Genomic DNA, 17,546 nt, shown 5'->3' on the forward strand with positions numbered 1-17,546 from the left:
TTAACCTCATCTAAAGGCAGTTTTAAACTTCTGAACAGTTAAGGCATTAACAGGTTCTGCATTGCTACCCAAGCACATCTACACATCTGTGCAGCAACAGGACAGTTCAGGCCTGTTGCGCAAACATAGGCAATGAACAGGCTGCTGGGAAAGCCCCACACACCTGTACACAGCCATGCAGCCAGGCTGCTGCACCTCCATTGCACTGGGAAACAGCCCCATTGCTCCCTGGCACTGCATACCCAGGAGCACACCCTGAATGTGTGTTCCCTTAGCACCCTAAATCTTATGTACTCAAGTCCTTCTTTGGTGTCCCACTATTAAATAGATTATGAATACCACAAATAGTAAATGATAAACAAGGCATTAATTTAGATTAAACTGTATTTACCAAATGTAAATTATGTTGCTGGAGAGAATTCATCCATGAGCTAACTCAGAGACGTCTGGCTGGTTTCCATTGATGGCTGCAGAAGGAACAGCAAGTAAAAGGCCAGTAAGTAGTTATCCATAAATAAATGTGTTAGCATTGACATTAATCTTCAGCTAAATTATGATCTGTTATGAACACAGAAACAGGAGTGACCTTTCTTCTTCTCCAAGCTCAGTCCTCTACTCTTGCAGGGAACCAAATGAAATAAACTCTTTCATATGCTGATTATATTTCATTTTTGAAGTCAGGGAGCTTCTCAATCAGCATCTGTTATAGTCCCTATCTTTTTGGGATAAAACCATGGAAAGCACAGTTAGGAATTTTTTGTAGGTAGTGGATATAAATTCAGCTAGGAAGGTTTTAAGTTCAAAACCAAAAGATGGCAGATTTACAGTCTCATGCAATCTTAATTACGCTGCCTTGTGTATGTATTCTTTGCATAAATGATGCATAGGTTAAGTGACAAAAGTAGTATGGAGTTGCATAAGCAAAGTGTCTGCATTAATGTGGACAAAAAGTGTCTAACTTTTGACAACTGACTTTGCAACACAAGTTTTCTACAGCAGTTTCTTTTTGAAGGTAGAACAAAAGTTATTTTCTGTTACGTGTCCCTGAGGTGAGGCATCTTCAGGCTTGGAATGATGAATCTTTAGTGACGGGCATTTAACATGAACTTCTGAGCTACTGCCACCATTACTGTGAAAAATGCCCCCTGTTCCAGGGCATCACTGCCTCCTGCAGCCGTGGCAGAACAGGCAGCCTGAGAGACCCCCCCTCACCTCAGCTGCTCCGGCTCTCTGGGACTCAGCCGGTGATCCAGGGCTGAGCGCTGCTCCCTGTCAGCCACTGCAGAAAGATACTGGGTACCCAAAGCTAACAAGGGACAAATTTCCTCATGAATGTCTGGCAAGTGTGACCTTGTCTGCCTGAAAATGAGACAACTGCTGAAGTGGAAAGGGAGAACCTCTTCCTGAAATGTAGCCCTGTGTGACAGATTGGCCCCAAGATGTTCTTGGAAAAGACTGTAAATGTTGGTGCAAACCACGTGTCCTCCCATGCATCCCTGCCATCTTTACTGTGACAAATTTAATAAGGATGTTGCTGTGCAGCAGCCAAAATGGCCCGATGATCTGACTGAAAACAAACCCCCTCCCTAAAAGCTTAGTTTATGCTCAAGCTTTCAGGCTTCCCACCAGACCTTTTTCTCTGTGGAGAGTCATTTGTACAAGATACCTTGTACCATGGCAAAAGATCTCTTAGTGCTCTCTTACTGTTTCTGCACGAGTCCTGCTCTGCTTATGCTGTGAAAATACTTGACTTTAAATTTATGTGAGTGCTATCAACAACAGCTCTTTTTTTCATTTGAAACATAGAATCATAGAACTGTTTGAGTTGGCAGGGACCTCTGATGGTCCTCTAGTCCAACCGCCCTGCAATGAGCAGGTCCTAGATCAGGTTGCTCAGAGCCCCATCCAACCTAACCTTGAATGTTCCCAGAGATGGGGTATCCACCACCTCCATGGGCAACCTGTTCCAGTGTGTTGCCAACCTCATAATAAAAAATGTCTTTCTTATGTCTTATCTGAGTTTACACTTTTTTAGTTTAAAGCCATTACCCCTTGTCCTCTTGCTATAGGCCCTATTAAAAAGTTTTTCCCCATCTTTCTTTTAAGTCCCCTTTAATTATTGAAAGGCTGCCATAAGGTCACCCTGGAGTGTTCTCTTCTCCAGGCTAGACAACCCCATCTCTCTCAGTAGAGTCTTAAGTGCCAAAATCTTGATATTTTCACTTCTAAAAGAACTTTGGTATTTCCTGGAATTGCAAGTTGTCCCTTTTCAGAATAGCATTGGACAATATGCAATAAAGAGGATGTATCCCTATTTGGTTGATAATTCTAGCACCTAAAATGACCTTACAAACTGAGGTATCCACCCAGTTCCTAGGATTCCCGCATTTGCTTTGGTCTGTAAGCCAGGGATTTAACCATGTCATGCCTTTAATTGAATCTGCTACTTTATAAAAGTGAAAACCCACACAAGAGTTGTCACTGGAAAACTTTCAGAGCCTCCACCCTTCTCACTCTCCTCTCTTTTTCTGTGTAAAGCTTCATTCTTGGCTTATTTATCAAATGACAATGTGGTTTCTGGCTTTATATAAAAAATGACTGTGATGAGTCACAGACCTCCCCTCCCCTGTTTTATTTACTGAGGTACCAAGTGCAAATGTAGTATTTGCAGTATTCCCAGACCTTAGGGATTTAGGAACTTAATAGGAACTAAGCTTGCATTCTTTAATTAATGTTTTTTTGTCTCTTTTCTGGTTTTACCTCAAGTAATAACATATTCAATACAGTTGGAAAACTTCATATTATCATTTAGCAGAGAGACCAGACGTGATGCATCCACTATAAAAGCAGTACAGTTTTTCAGTATGACTTTTCTAAATAACCGTCTTGTCCTTCCATTTGCCAGTTTGGGCAATTTGGACATCAGTTTCTACTTGCTTCTTCTCTTTATAGGAACACAAAAATGGTATCCAGTATTTTTTTTAATGTTTTACCCCCTATTGTTCAAGATTAGTTGCTTATTTGCCAGCATAAGAAAATATTAAGGACAATGGTGCTGAGTTATAATTAGTTGGATTGTTTTTCATCGTAATATAAAAGTTATAAATTGCACAACTACTGCTAAATTGCAGATATTCCTGTAACCAAAGAGATCTAATAATTATTAACCAGAGTGCCTGCTATCAAGCAGGATGCTTGAAGCATTCATAATGTTGTGAACAGATATTCCACCACAGTGCAAGACTCTGAGCGGATTGTTTCAACACTTCCAGTGAACCATCCCAGGGTCCATTAACCAAGTACAGGCACGGACAATGCAGGTGCAGGAATGGCTAAAGTGCCAATCAAATAAATGGATTCTAAAAAGAATATTTTTAAACAAGAGCTATGTCTGTAACAGTGTATCTTAAACACATCAATCCAAGGAAAATATTCAATATGTAAAAGGAACAGGGGCATAAACCATGGAGTAGAAGGCCATGAAATTAAAAAGGCAGAAGCCCTAAACTGCCTGCAGGTACCTGTGAATCAGGCAGTCCCATGGCTGTATCTTCCAGCAGCAGACAGAGAGGAGCAAAGCCCCTCAGGCTCTGCAGGACAACTTCCGAACCCTGGCATGGGGCAGGGCATCATCAAGGACCAGGAAATGCTGCTCTTATCTAGAGAGCTGTAAAAGCAAAGACAGGTCAGCTGCGCAGTCAGTCCTTATCCCAGGCTTGATGTAATCTAAATCAGCAAGTACTCAAGTAGATAATATTATGAAAGAAAATTACAAAGCAGATTTCCTTTACTTTGGTGCATGAGGGAAAGAAACATGAAACCTTTAATTGTGCTTATTCTTGGGCAAGGAAATAGAAAGTACCTAGAAAGTCGTGTCACTGAAATGGAAAAAAAAAAGACCTTCTGTTTCTGTATACAAACTAGAATTATTCTTATGAGCAAAATATATATATCAATCATCCTTGGTTCTATTGTCCTCATTTAATGACAAGACTCACTCATGTTTGCATATGAATAAATTTCTGGAGACTGAGATCAGAGTCTGGTTTATAGATTGAGAAATGAAAAGAGCTGATATTTTGAACAACCTGCAGCACAATAGCATCCTCTGTCCTACAAAATCACCACCTCCACCAGAGACTGTTAAGCTCAGCTCTGACCTGAATGAAGAAAGTGAGTGAGAGTGTGGAGCCCTTGCTGTGTTGCGTGGCACACTGGATGGTGCCAGCAGCCTGGTGATGGCCACAGCCACCTTCCTTTTGAGTTGGCTGCAAGTGACACTGGAGGTGTGAGGCAAAGGCACGTGTGAGTGCACTCAGTATGTGCAGAGAGAGCCTGTCAGTGGCTGCTCATGCAGAAGCAGAGGAAGAAAAGCTGCAAAAGGCATCAGGGGTGCTCCAGAGAAGTCTCTTTCAGGCTTAGAGTGTGCTTTTGGCAAGAATGCTGTCAAAATTAAAACTGGAACCTTGAGCAGAGAAGGTGCCTATTTAGTGTGCGTGTGATTTAATTCTCTGGTGTTCAAGAAAGAGTTCTACATTGTCTATGAATAAGTAGGTTTGTATTAAGGCATCTACTTTATTTTACCCCCTGCCCCCTTTGTTTTTTGTCTACTGAATGCTGTATTTGCAATAGAGGTATTTCTAAGAAGCATTTCTAATAAGCTGTCATACTGCCTTTTCACAGGTGACACCTGAGACCCAAGTTTCGTGGTGCAGTTTCACATATAATTCATTTGCTGTTACTGCAAACACAGATTTGAAATCAGAATTAAGCCCTGTAAGAAACTCTTTCCTGCCAATGCTCTCATTGTTTTCCCTGAATTTCCTTCTACTATTATTTTTAAGGCTATGCATAAAAAGGAGTACAGTTTGATCTAATTTATTTGCTGCAAATGCTCTTAGGAAGAAAAGTGTTGTGAGCAATTTTAGTTCAGTTAACTAAAATACTGTTTCCCTACTTGTACTGATAAGAAAATTCCCTGTCCACTTCCAAATGACCACAGAGGGGACAACAAGGAAAAGACTCTGCAAAATGTGCAAGTGAGACGACAGCCTGTGCAGCAAGAGATGGGAGAATATAAGGAAATTTCCATCAGCCCTGATCATTCTTGCACTTGTTTTCCTGACTTGAAAAGGAGTCCCTCGCTTACCTGAGCAGCTCAACAGCTACATCTGAAAGATAAACTGGGGGAGCTACACCTGGAGGACTTCCTCAAAGATGAAAATTCAGAACTGGGAGAATACCCTTTCTTCAATAGGTAGATTAGGCCAAGTCAAGAGAGCTGATGTAATTGTGAGGGAGTATGTTGATACAGTCATTCTCTGCCAGGCACAGCATCATATTGATGATACAGAAAGACTTACTGGATTCCCCTTGTTGTTTATGCTATGCCCTCAGCTGTCCTTATGCAGCCCAGTTGTCCTTATTCAGTGTAGAGTCCCTGGCAAGAAGGTGGGTGTTGCATCACTGATGTTCTTGTGCAACAATAAATTGTACCAGGGCTGGGTAGTTCAGACTACAGGAATTACAGTCAGTCCCTATGGCCTCCTTCCCATCACAGTACAGGGCTCATGGAATGCAAAACTGGGGCCAGATTATTTCACTGATGGCTGGAACTCAGCTATCTGCCACATGCATTACAATGGTGAGTTTACTTTTTCTAAGTGCTCAATTACTGTCCTGGGAGATGCACACATGAATTCCAGGCCAGCATTCAGAGTTTAGCCTAATACTATGTTTTTTAAACACATCTGTGATCTATTATGTTGCTGGGTAATGATTTTCACAGAATCATCGTTATCTAATATGTAAAGAAATGTCATTGTCAATATCAGTCTTGGCATGGTATTGCAGAGCAACACATCTGAACACTACAAAAGTGCTTCTCGCTATGAGCAAAATATTATAGGTCATTAAAATGCTAAAGAATTAAGGAGAAAAGTTATAAAAAATCAATGGAATATACATGGAAATTTTAGGAGCCAAGATAGTAGCAGTTGTGGTTACAGAAGTAGCTAAAACACTGGAAAAGCATTAGAGAAAGCATTATAGATTTAAATTAGATATATACTTGACATAAAAATGCTTCCGTGTTTTTAGTGTTATATGAAAACAATTGCATGGAATTTGTATGCAGTTCTAACTCAGCAACAGTCCTTTAGTCCTTTTAGGAATCAAAAGTACAAGGCCAGAACTAAGCAGCAGTTTATCCTTTTTGTATTCCAGAAGTTACTTGTTTTAAGCCTTTCAAGAGCCCCAGACTATTTTTGTTTTAAGTCTCTGAGGAAATTTCCCATATCCACCAAACAAAATAAAGGCCAGACTGAGAAAGTAACACTGTAATTTAATTTCAGTTCTTAAACTATACTTGATTTCAGTTGGGCTGGACAGTTGAGCACAGGCAACTGTTTTGAAAGAGTCTTTATGTTTAAAACCTTCAACTCACTTATTATAAGGGTACTTTGAGAGAAAAGTCTTTCCAGGGTCTAAGTCTGGTCTTGGAGCTCATTCTTGAGGTAACAGTCAAGTTTCATTTTAATCCTGGCAGGAAAGGACCCAAGACCCTGCCTCTACCACATAACATTTGCTGGTGGATGGGAAGCATCTTTGGGAAAGGAATCAAAGGATTGGTAAGTAGTTAAATTCCTGTTGTTACCTGTTCTACAGCTGGAAAGCTGCCGTGCTGTAACTGCTTCCACTCCAAAGCAATTCAGCCTGGCTTTCAGGGTGCATGGAGACTGAGGCAGCTCTCGTGCTCCTGTTTCCTGTCAGCTTTCATCCTTTAAGAGGATCGGTGCTTTGCCTGAGGTATGCTGAGCCAGCATTCCTTTGTCTTTCCAGATGCACTGCAGTGCATGACAGTAATTATCCTGCACAGTGTCAAACAGTAAGGAATTCTTTGCTGTAAATAAGTACAGATGAAAGTATGTGATGCTAGGTATATATTTTTGAAAGGGAATGAGAGGAACTGATTTATATGGAGCCAAGTTAGACGTACAACCAATGGATCATGATTATTATACTGTCTATCCTGTACAACATCTCTGTATTCAGCTTTCCAGCTAAGTGTTCAAAGCTCCAGGTTCTTTGGCTCTCAAACCCTGCTGACACTTCTCTCTGCCTTGGCACCACCCTAAATGCACCCAAAGTGTTTGCTGACCTGTCTCTTGGTTATCACCCCTCCCAAGGCTGCAGTTTTCACCCAGGTGAAAGTGTGTTTCTGTGGATTCCTTAATAATTTGCTGTCATTATTAACCCTGGAGTCTCCTCTTGACTATCATTATTCAATTATCTTCTTTAAATGTAAGTGAAATTCAAATACATCTAATTAAATTAAGTAAATTCAAAACTCAGTGTCTCTGACCTGCCCTAGATTATTAATGTATGAATTTATATCTGTAGTGTTACTTTTACATTTTCTGTAATGTAGAAGACTCCAGCATAGATTCCCAGCCAAGCTCTAATGCAAGACTTAGACCCAAAAGGTTGTAACTATAAAAAAATGATCAGAGGTTTGATCCAAACACAACAGGACTTTTGATTTTCCTGAATCCTTATAGTGTTCAAAGATTATTTTTACAATTTGACTCCATTTCAGAATTATTAATTCACTTTGTACTAATATGACAATCAGAGGTTAAATCTGCCATTCAGTTTTGGGTAGTTTAGCAGTCTGTTCTGCCCCTAATCCCAGTTTGTCTGTTTTGGTTTAGTTGGGTGTTTGAATTGCCCTCAGAAAATAAGTCTGTTTGTTGAACTGAATATTTTTCAGTTGAGGAAAATGAAGTTTTTCCAGGCTGTGAATTCCCAAGTTACCCTGCCTTTCCCAGAAGCCCTTCACTTTCTGACATCAGGCACATTTCAGAGTTTTTAAAGCAGAAACCAAAAATTACCTACCTGAACTTTGATTAGACTGAGATAAAAGGCACAGAATTTGTGGAGTCCATAGTGGTAAACAAGATATTATTTGGGAAGACTTTGCAAGTTAGTTTGGGCTAGTAATTAACTGAATACTTGGACAAGAAAGAAAATCTCAATACCCAGGAGCTGAATATGTTTTTTTTCATATTTCTAAATGAAATTAAGTTTCCAAACTGTTTCACTTGGTGCAAACTATTCATTTTTAACCCTAAAAATGTATTTTTTAATGGAAGTGATTGTCAAAACAGTGATACAAATTGATGTGCAAATCCCACAGAGAAAGCATGCCTCAGAAAACCTAACTCCTACCTGTGTTTGAGAGGAATTCCACTCTCCTCTGCAACTTCAGGTTAGGTTTCTGCCTCACAGCAACGACCTGACCACCAGCCCCTTTGGCTGGAACAGTCCCACTTTGTAAAATATACTTAAATATTCATGGAGCCAGCTAGTGAGAGAAAAAACAATGCTCCAGTCTGATGGTTCAGTAACCTCCTGGGGAGGGCGGAGGTGTTAGTCCCAGTCCCAGTGAATGTGTAATTATTTATACAAAGTAGAACAGTGTCAACAGGAGAAGTGACAAGTCCTGTCTCCCAAAAAGTTTCCTTGAAGTTATGAAGAAGTCTAAAGAAACAATAATGCATTTGCCAGAAATCTGCCAGGTATAGTTAACAACGGTTTAAACAAACTCTTAAAATAATTTACAGATTATTCCTGAAATAGCTAAGCTTTTGGATGAATAGATGTTCTTCCACATCTCTGAGACAGACCTTGTTCCTCATATTAAGTGAACAGACCTTTCAGCCTCCAAAGCAAAACAGTTCTTAAAAATAGAAATAATTTAGAACATATTTTAAGAACTTAGTATCTCATAACATCATACCTGTATCCTTGCTTCTATTGACATCAATGGAAGGGAAACCAGTATTTATATGTCCCACAAGCAGATCTGTCTCTTGGAGAATGCTGCTCTATAATGGCTTGTGTCTGACAGGAATAAGGAACTCTTGAGACCTGCAGCCAGTTGAATAGTCCTGGCTGTATGGAGCTCCAGCAGGGATGTTTTTGCAGTGTGCTGAATCAAGGCATCATGCAAGGCACAGTTCTTGGGCACAAATGAGTTTCATTGAACCAGCTAAAAAGACAGACAATGTTTCAGGCAACAAATTCCCCTTCAGGGCTAAGGCAGAAGGAACAAACTTTAAGCTCCAGGTAGGCTGAGGGGAACTGGTCTCACTTTATCTCAGATTGTGAATTGGACAATGTGTTACAATTTTCTAACATATCCTTATAGTTCAGATGAGTTTCCATTAGAGAACTCAAAAAAAAGCATAGGTAGTTCTAGTACTTGTGTCTGACCTACAGACCCCTATGCCTGGCCTGACAAAAAATGACATGAGGAACTAGAAAATCACTACCTCTGGCTTTAATAAAGGAGTAAAAAAACCCAAGAGGTTTAGAGCTTTAGTCACCCAAACCAGAGCTGTCTGAAAATTGTTTTTAGAGCTCAGCTGTAAACAATGTAACAATTCATAATACAGTAAGCATAGAGTCATATCCCTTTTGTTAGTCATATGTTTTGCCAATAAAGTGACTTTCATAAAATAAACCAAAATTTCATAGTGGAAGGCCTTTCAGAGGACTGTATAATTAAAGAACAGTAGTGTCTGGCATCTGGAAAGAAATTCTTGACTGCAGAGCAATAAATGACCTGTAACCTTCAAAACATGTATTTTCAGATGAAAGATTTTCAAAGAAAATTTTGAAGGAAAGCTGCCGTAAGAGCAGAGAAGTCTCTGTCTTGAAACACAGAGATGGAAGGGACACAGAATATTTCTTCATCTACACATCTTATGTGAAAGCTATGAAAGAAGAAGCAGCTGTCAGCAAGAGGTAAGAATCCACCAAGTGATATTGAGATGAATACTCAAAATTAAGGCATTAAATATTACATAGGCTCTGGCAGATGGAAGGAGAACGACTAAACAGCAAGTACTACATTAAAGCTAATCATCATCATGGCTAGGCTAGCAAATGAAGATTTGGGAAGGGCACTCCCCACACTTGTTGCAAGGTGCTGGTGGCTGAAGAGGCCAATGCGGTATAGGCAAGTCCGGTCACAAAAGGCACAGCAGAACGTCTCCTTCGGCGATATTGGCAAGGAACGGTTCTGTCTGCGTTGTCTTTTCTCCTCCAGACTGACTCTGCGTGCGTTCTCAAAGGAAGCAGCAGTGCCATGAATGGTGTGTCTCCATGAATTGTGACTGGAGGCCAGAGTGGACCATTGGTGGCAGTCAGTGTGGCTAAGGCTGAGGTGTTGTTTCAGGGAGTCCTTGTATCTCCTCTTTGGGGCTCCTCTCTTGCGGCAGCCGGTGGTGAATTCTCCACAGGGCAAAATCCTAGGGAGGTGGTGATCCTCCATCCTGGAGACGTGCCCTACCCAGCGCAGCTGTGTTCTCAGCAGCATAGCACCATCCACAAAACCCAGCTCAGCCCAGGAAACAGACTTTGGGCTAATGGGATGAGGGGCCCTGGCCTTGGGAAAGTGTGGTGAGCTACTTCCCGGCTGAGGCTGAGGTGTCCTTCAGCCTGGCTGTCACTGGCCACGTGCCCACAGGAAACAAGCTGCTCTGCTGGTCTAAGGCTCTGATGTGCAGGTGGTGCAGATGTAAAACTTCTACTGTGCTGCAGAGCTTAGTTTGTAGCTGCTTCTCTTTGGGTTTCTGATCTGGAGTTTCAACCATGGCTTCCTAACTCTGTCCATCTCTGCTCCTGGCTGTGGGCTGTGGCTCCAGGATGCTGGACCTAACCTGGCTGAGGATGTACAGCTGGCATGGTGGGGCTGCACAGCAGGAAGCATGAGGTTGGCATCCTCCAGAGCCGTGGCTGTGCAGCAGCAGGATATGGGGGCAGGAAGGTTTTGCAGGTAGACCCATGAACCCTGGCACCTCTGCATCTTGTTTCTATTCTCCCATTAAAGTCTGTGGTGTCACACAAATTCTGTGTAGGCTTAAGGTAAGTATTGAACTGAGCACTGGTGAGAACATTGCACTAAAATGCCAGCTGGACCAGAGAATTGCTATCCCCCAGTAGTCAAAGCTGACCAACAGCTTAAAACTATTTTATTTCGTTAACAGCTAGTCCCAAAGCAAGTAATACTTCTGCAACTTGATCTGTTCATGGAAATAATTTAAGGGAATGTGAAAATTTTTGCAAAAATTCTTTGAATTAAGGGTAGTGGGGGGAAAGTTTTATGTCCTCATTACATTCCTATTTCTTCTATTATGTTCCCATCATAAAATAAGAACCTCTGAATACACAACAATAAGAGAGATCTGAAATTAGAGATTTGGCATCAGCCTACCCTGTAGATGGTTGTCCTTCCTCCTTCTACAGAGCTGTATGAAAACCCCAGAGTTCTGTACGTGCTGTGATAATTTGTGTAAGAGGAGCTGTAAATATATCGCCGAAACTCACCCTGCTAAATCCTTTAGAAGAGTGTTGTAGATGAGAAAACTCTCCAACATTTGAAGCCTTTCTGTTCTTACCATGCCACTAAGAAGGGTCACTGTTTACTGTATTAGCTATGACCTCATGAGATGCTTCCTGTGGCAGATCCAGGACTGGAATAGCTGGACAGATTGTGGTGGTTCTATTATTAGAAGCCTATTATGTTTGACATTGAGCATAAAAGATGTGGCTCATACTGCAGAACATTCTTATACTCTTAGTTGAGAGTAAATCCCAGCAGTTGTCAGAAAATATGGTGAGGCCTCCGGGTTCTCATTGATGGGACTTGCAGGTCAATCAGTCATGTTGATACGCAAAAGGTGTCGACAAGGAAATGATGGCAGATGTCCTGAGAACAAAATCTGACAAGAAAAACAGTAAATCTTGCTATTGCCAAAGCAAATTCTTTAGTCTAGAATTTCACCCTCAAGGATATTTTGTATCTAGATGGTTGTGTGTAGTTAGTTTATATAATTGGTCTGAAACATCCAGTAAAGCTTTACCTATAGCTGGATTGTGTAAGGAAATAAATGCATTCAGTTTTCAGTGGGAAGTCAGAATAAATTATGTTATTACATATGTCAGGTGGGATGTAGAATTATTTACTGTTCTTTAGTGCTAATACAACCAGTGGTAAAAGACAAGAGAAGACTACTAAAAGGCCACAGGTAGTCAGGAAGTCAGTTGTACGTCCTGCCTGTGTGACAGAAGTATCTGTAGCTACACAATGTTAAGCAAGCCTCAGGCAGGGCACTGGTGTGGCACTGACACAGGCAGCAGTGTCCTGAATGCAGCAAGAACAGGCTCACTGTCTGCTCCACCTTGGTTTGTCTTGGAGAGCTTCCACCCGTGTTCAAGGCAGTTGTCAGTGCTCAGCTGCACTGAAGGACTGATCTGAAGAAATACGGCATCAGGCTTCAAATTTGTAAAGAGAAGAGGATGAGATAGTGAAGTTGAGCCAGAAAGTGTGAAGAAACAAGTGAAAAGAAGAAAATAGCATAGTAAAGAGATATGGAAATGCTTTGATGTGATGCTAGACTTGCATCCATGCAGTGAGGCTACTGACTTGCACAGCTTGTGCCAGCATAAGGTGGACGGGTCACTGGGCAGCTGGCACAGGAACTCATACTGTGAAACACTTCCCCATATGTTGATGTTAAATGAGAGAGGAGTGGATCAGGCTTAGTCATATCCAAGCTTCGACAAGGGCTGTGGAGATCATCTGACAGCCTCAGGGCAGCTCTGGATTGTGCCTGTGCCCAGAACAGGCTTATTTGAAGGGTGAGCAGTGGACAGTAAAGCACGGCTGTCTCAGAGGTGCTGTATGATCTTTGGCTCTGCAGGAGAGCTCAAAGGTCATGGCAAGCCACGAGCTGGTGTCTGTGCTGTCACTGAGCAGGAATGATGAGTGTCAGCTCTACTTTCAAAACAGCATAGCTAGTCCAACAGCTCCTGCTGTAAACTGGCAAGCAGGGATTGAATCATACCACTGTTATAATACTTTAATGGACATTGCAATATTAGAGCCAAAAAGAGGACTGCAATATTTCAGAAAGTACTTTGAATGCTTTAATTGTTGAAAACTGTAGCATGAAATCTATGTGCATTGTTTGACATAAGCTGGGAATATGGTAGGTAGGCTGAGCAAACATGAATCTGAAAATTGAGTGGCAGATTAAGTTGTTCACATCTAGCAGGCAACAGGTCAGCTGTGGAAGGATGGACATGGCATTGTGCCAGCCAGGTGTGTGCCTCATGGCTGATTCAGGCTTTATCAGGGCTGGTCCCTCTCACTTGTCCTGTATCTGTCCTGAGAAATCCCTCACAGAATGTTCTGGGCCAGGAAGGAGCCATTTCTGAATGGATGACTTTCAATTGGTCAGCTTTGCAGCCTTCCAGGTACTGGAGGGTGAAATCCTGCATAAGAGGATACTTCTCAATTTTATTTTTTTTTTACTTACTGCCTGTTTTGTTTCTCTGTCAACATGGCAAGATGCATACTCTCACTCTGACTGACTCATGCTCAGTTTATATTCCAGGAATGTCTAGGAAGGCAGAGTCATCCCCTTCAAAACAGTTTTTCTTTTCATATGGGATTATATCAGCAAGCAGCTGCCTCCAAGGCATTATTCTTGCCAGACGGTCAGGCTCTCTGTGCCAGCTTCTCCCTGAGAGTGTTATATGGATGGGGCATCCCTCCCAAATAAGCCCTGGGGACAGCAGAGGTGCGCAGTGGTGGGGAGGCACAAAGGGCAGCACTGTCACCAGCTGTGCAGCACCCAAGGACAGCAGGGCGGTGGCCGGAGGCGCCTGGCGAGGACTGCTGTGCTCCTCTCTGTGCGCTGCAGATGAGGAATACAGCGGCCAGCTACCATGGAAAAAATGTGTCCGTGCTGGAGGCACCCAGCTGCTCACTGGGCTGGCCGAGGGACATCCCCGGAGCGGGAGGGGAGCCGGGAGCCGGGAGCTGTCTGCGCGCTCCTCCTGGCGGCTCCGGCCGCTTCTAAACCCCGCGGCCGGCCGGGATTAACAGGGACACTGCTGTGCTGTGCTGCGCTGCCCACCCTGCTGTGCTGCACTGCCCACCCTGCTGTGCTGTGCTGCCCACCCTGCTGTGCTGTCCACCCTGCTGCACTGCCCACCCTGCTGTGCTGCGCTGCCCACCCTGCTGTGCTGTCCACCCTGCTGCACTGCCCACCCTGCTGTGCTGTGCTGCCCACCCTGCTGTGCTGTGCTGCCCACCCTGCTGCGCTGCCCACCCTGCTGTGCTGCACTGCCCACCCTGCTGTGCTGTGCTGCCCACCCTGCTGTGCTGCCCACCCTGCTGCGCTGCCCACCCTGCTGTGCTGCACTGCCCACCCTGCTGTGCTGTGCTGCCCACCCTGCTGTGCTGCCCACCCTGCTGCACTGCCCACCATGCTGTGCTGCACTGCCCACCCTGCTGTGCTGTGCTGCCTGCTGTGCTGCTGGCCAGCTGTGTGCATGGACCAGGGCACGCTAGAAGAAGTCTGAATTACCTGGTATTGTTCAATGTATGTGAATAATTTATTTTGTCTTTTTTTGTTAATTTCAGGCTGGTGAAATACAAGGATTTAATCAAACGCTGAGACTCCAGAGTCCTGATGCCTGAGTTAGAAGATTGAGGGTTTTCTTAATGCTGAATGAGACCAAACCTTGTCTAGGAAACTCCTGCTGGCTGACCTCGGTGTCCTCCGTGGTCTGCTGGGCACAGACCAACGTGGCAAAGCCTTCCCCTGAACAGCAGGCCTGAATCTCTTTATTCTGAGGCTCACTTGGCACAGCAGGCAGGCAGGGCTGAACCCACCTGGGTCTCAGGCTGCTTTGACTCATGAGTGTGGGGGCAGCCCTGGTGGGATCATATGGCTCTGCGCCACGAACGCACTAGTGCAGCGTAGAGATGTGCTGTGCCACACTGCACTGCTGCTGCATTCTCTGTGCCCGTGTTGCAGGGATGTGATTAGGGAATTGTAGGGTAAAAGAGCTTTTTACTAGTCAGTATTATTCTCCAGCCTGTTTGAGCCTTCCAGGCAAAATGCCAAGGGAAGAGAATTGAGTCTGGTGCTTGTCTGTGAATTTAGCTCAGGAATTACTTGTGAGGAGAACCTCACTGCTGCTGACCTATTATGGTGCACATGGGAAGTTGACACCTTAGAGAATTAATTTACCAGCCTGTTTGTTGCACATCATTTCATTCATTAGCTACTGGGGGACTGAAATGGCTTTGAAAACAAAGTATATTCAGTATTAAGCTGGAAGTCATTCATGTCTGGGACATACCTGACAGGTCTGCCATGACACTAAAGACACAAATCAAGACACTTCCAGAGCCTGGAAATGATAAATATTTCTTAGCTATATGTGCATATTTGGCTAAGAAATAACATTCCCTGGAGTTACTTAAAAGCAGCAAGAAACTGTGTTTGATACTGCTGGGTGAGCATCTAGTACTTTACACACAGGACTCGCACTCCAAGCCACAACTGCTGTAAAGGCTGGATTCACTGTGGATCTTCAGTAACTTGGAGAGTCACTGTGACTTTGACAAGAGAATGCAGTGATTACTTCACTTTGTAGTATTTGTAAGTCCACCAGTTCATTTACATCGTGCAAATCTATGTAACAAGTCTGCCAGCAAAGTCAAAAGCAACAAAGCTTTTAACCTCTGTGAGATTAATCTTCCCTCTTTGTTTCCCTTTAATAAGGAAAACTTCTAAAATGTCTTCTTGGTAACAGCTGGAGATCTCAAACAAGTATGTGGGGCACTACCAATTTATTTGTAAATGTTGCTGTCTGAACATATTTACCATGTAAACAACTCAGCCTTATGTCTGAATACAGGAATATACTCATCACAGATTAACTGTAATCGAGGTATGTGCTATTTTCCATTCATTGTATCAATTCACTAAATCCTTTGGATTACTGATAGTCTCAGTAATAGCAGAGCTGAACACACATTGCCTGTATATTCCCTCTGAGGCATCAGGGCTGCTCGATGCTGAGCTAGCTGTGACTTTAAGTGATACTAATTTAACAACCCAAATATTGCAGTTGAGCAGGCTTTCCACTCTTGTATACCCTCAATTCCCTGTGTTTCACTGAAATCAGTTAATTCAAATTATTATCATCCAAAGTACATCTGAACTTTAAAATAAAGGAGATGGCATGCTTCTGTTGGAGCAGAATAGTTACAGTTTGAAGGAACACGCTCTATTGCTAGGGACAAAGGTGTTCTTCATAGAATATATGGCTTCCGTGTGTGTTTAATCTTTAAGTCTGTATAATACAGAAATAAATATTCTTTTAAACTAGGTTGGCTAGTGAATGTATTTGACAGTGCTCAGTGATTCTGGTAACTGTTCCAAACTCTTTTTCTCCAAGCTATGGTTTTCTACCAGACTACTAGAAACAATGTTTTGATAATGTAATTGGTACAGACAGAAAATTTGCAGGTTTATTTCATTACTAAGTTGGTGCGTTTCTGGCTTTACATTTGTATTTTGCTCTTTGTTTTGTATTAAAATCTTTCAGACAATGACCTGAAAGGAGAATGCTTTGAAGTGCTAAGGCTGAGGAGGGAATGAATCTTGGGTGTCAGGGGGCAGGACACTGCCTTAGGGCTGAATGGCAGAATTTGCTGTGCCAGACTCTTGCTGGCAGCATTTCCCTGGCACTGTCTGCTCATTAGGGCTCTGCTTCTATAGCACATTTAAAACACAAGGAAAAGTTCACCCCTGTCAGTGAACAAAGATAAACATACATTCATATTAAAGTTAAGCATGTGCTTATGAGCTTCGCTAAATTTGGGACAATGAGAGATGATGCCTGGCTGTACAGAGGTATGATAGAAGCTGTCCCAGGGACCTGTTTACCTTTTTCTTATTATTTATATTATTTCTGAGGGCTGTAGGTATTGCTGCTTGTTATCCACCCCACTGACATTTCATAGTTGTCTTTCCAAGTGCTGCTACAACGAAAAGCTGAGATTTTGGAACACCACTGAGTGCCAGTGATTGAATTCCATAGCCCCAGGACTGTGGATGCAGAGAGCCCAGCATATAAAGAGGGGGAAAAAAATCAGCGTTTTTCTTCTTGTACAAGTGGAATTTCCCAGTTTCTCAGGACAGCAGAGAAGAGTGATGGAGAATAACGTTTCCTAGCAAACAGAGGATAATAGTATGCTTAACACCAAAAATGAAAAAAACCTGTATTGTCATGTTTCATCAGTCAGGATGGACATAAAGGATTAGATCTTGGAGGTAGGAGAGGCTCAAATTAGAGAACTCTGTAAAACTGCTTACTCTCCAAAAAGATTGTGTGATGTTGTTGCTATGTTTCTATAAAGCATGTAACATATACCCAAAGGCTGTGCTCCCTGGCAAGAGAAGAATTTCCAGCTCCCCACTAACAGAAGTGTATAATAATCTTGATAAGAAATCTGCCTTGTAATAGTGGGGTTTCTAATGCAGAAAGTGCATCTGTAGTGTCTGCCCCAGAGACTCTCATCACTGAAACCAAGATTTAGCCTTAGCGTTAGTACTGATTTACTCTACATTTTTAACAGCTTTTTAATTTGTACTGAGTTTCATCTCCATTCA

This window comes from Pithys albifrons, chromosome 11 (assembly GCF_047495875.1).
Source record: "Pithys albifrons albifrons isolate INPA30051 chromosome 11, PitAlb_v1, whole genome shotgun sequence".
NCBI classification, from domain to species: domain Eukaryota; kingdom Metazoa; phylum Chordata; class Aves; order Passeriformes; family Thamnophilidae; genus Pithys; species Pithys albifrons.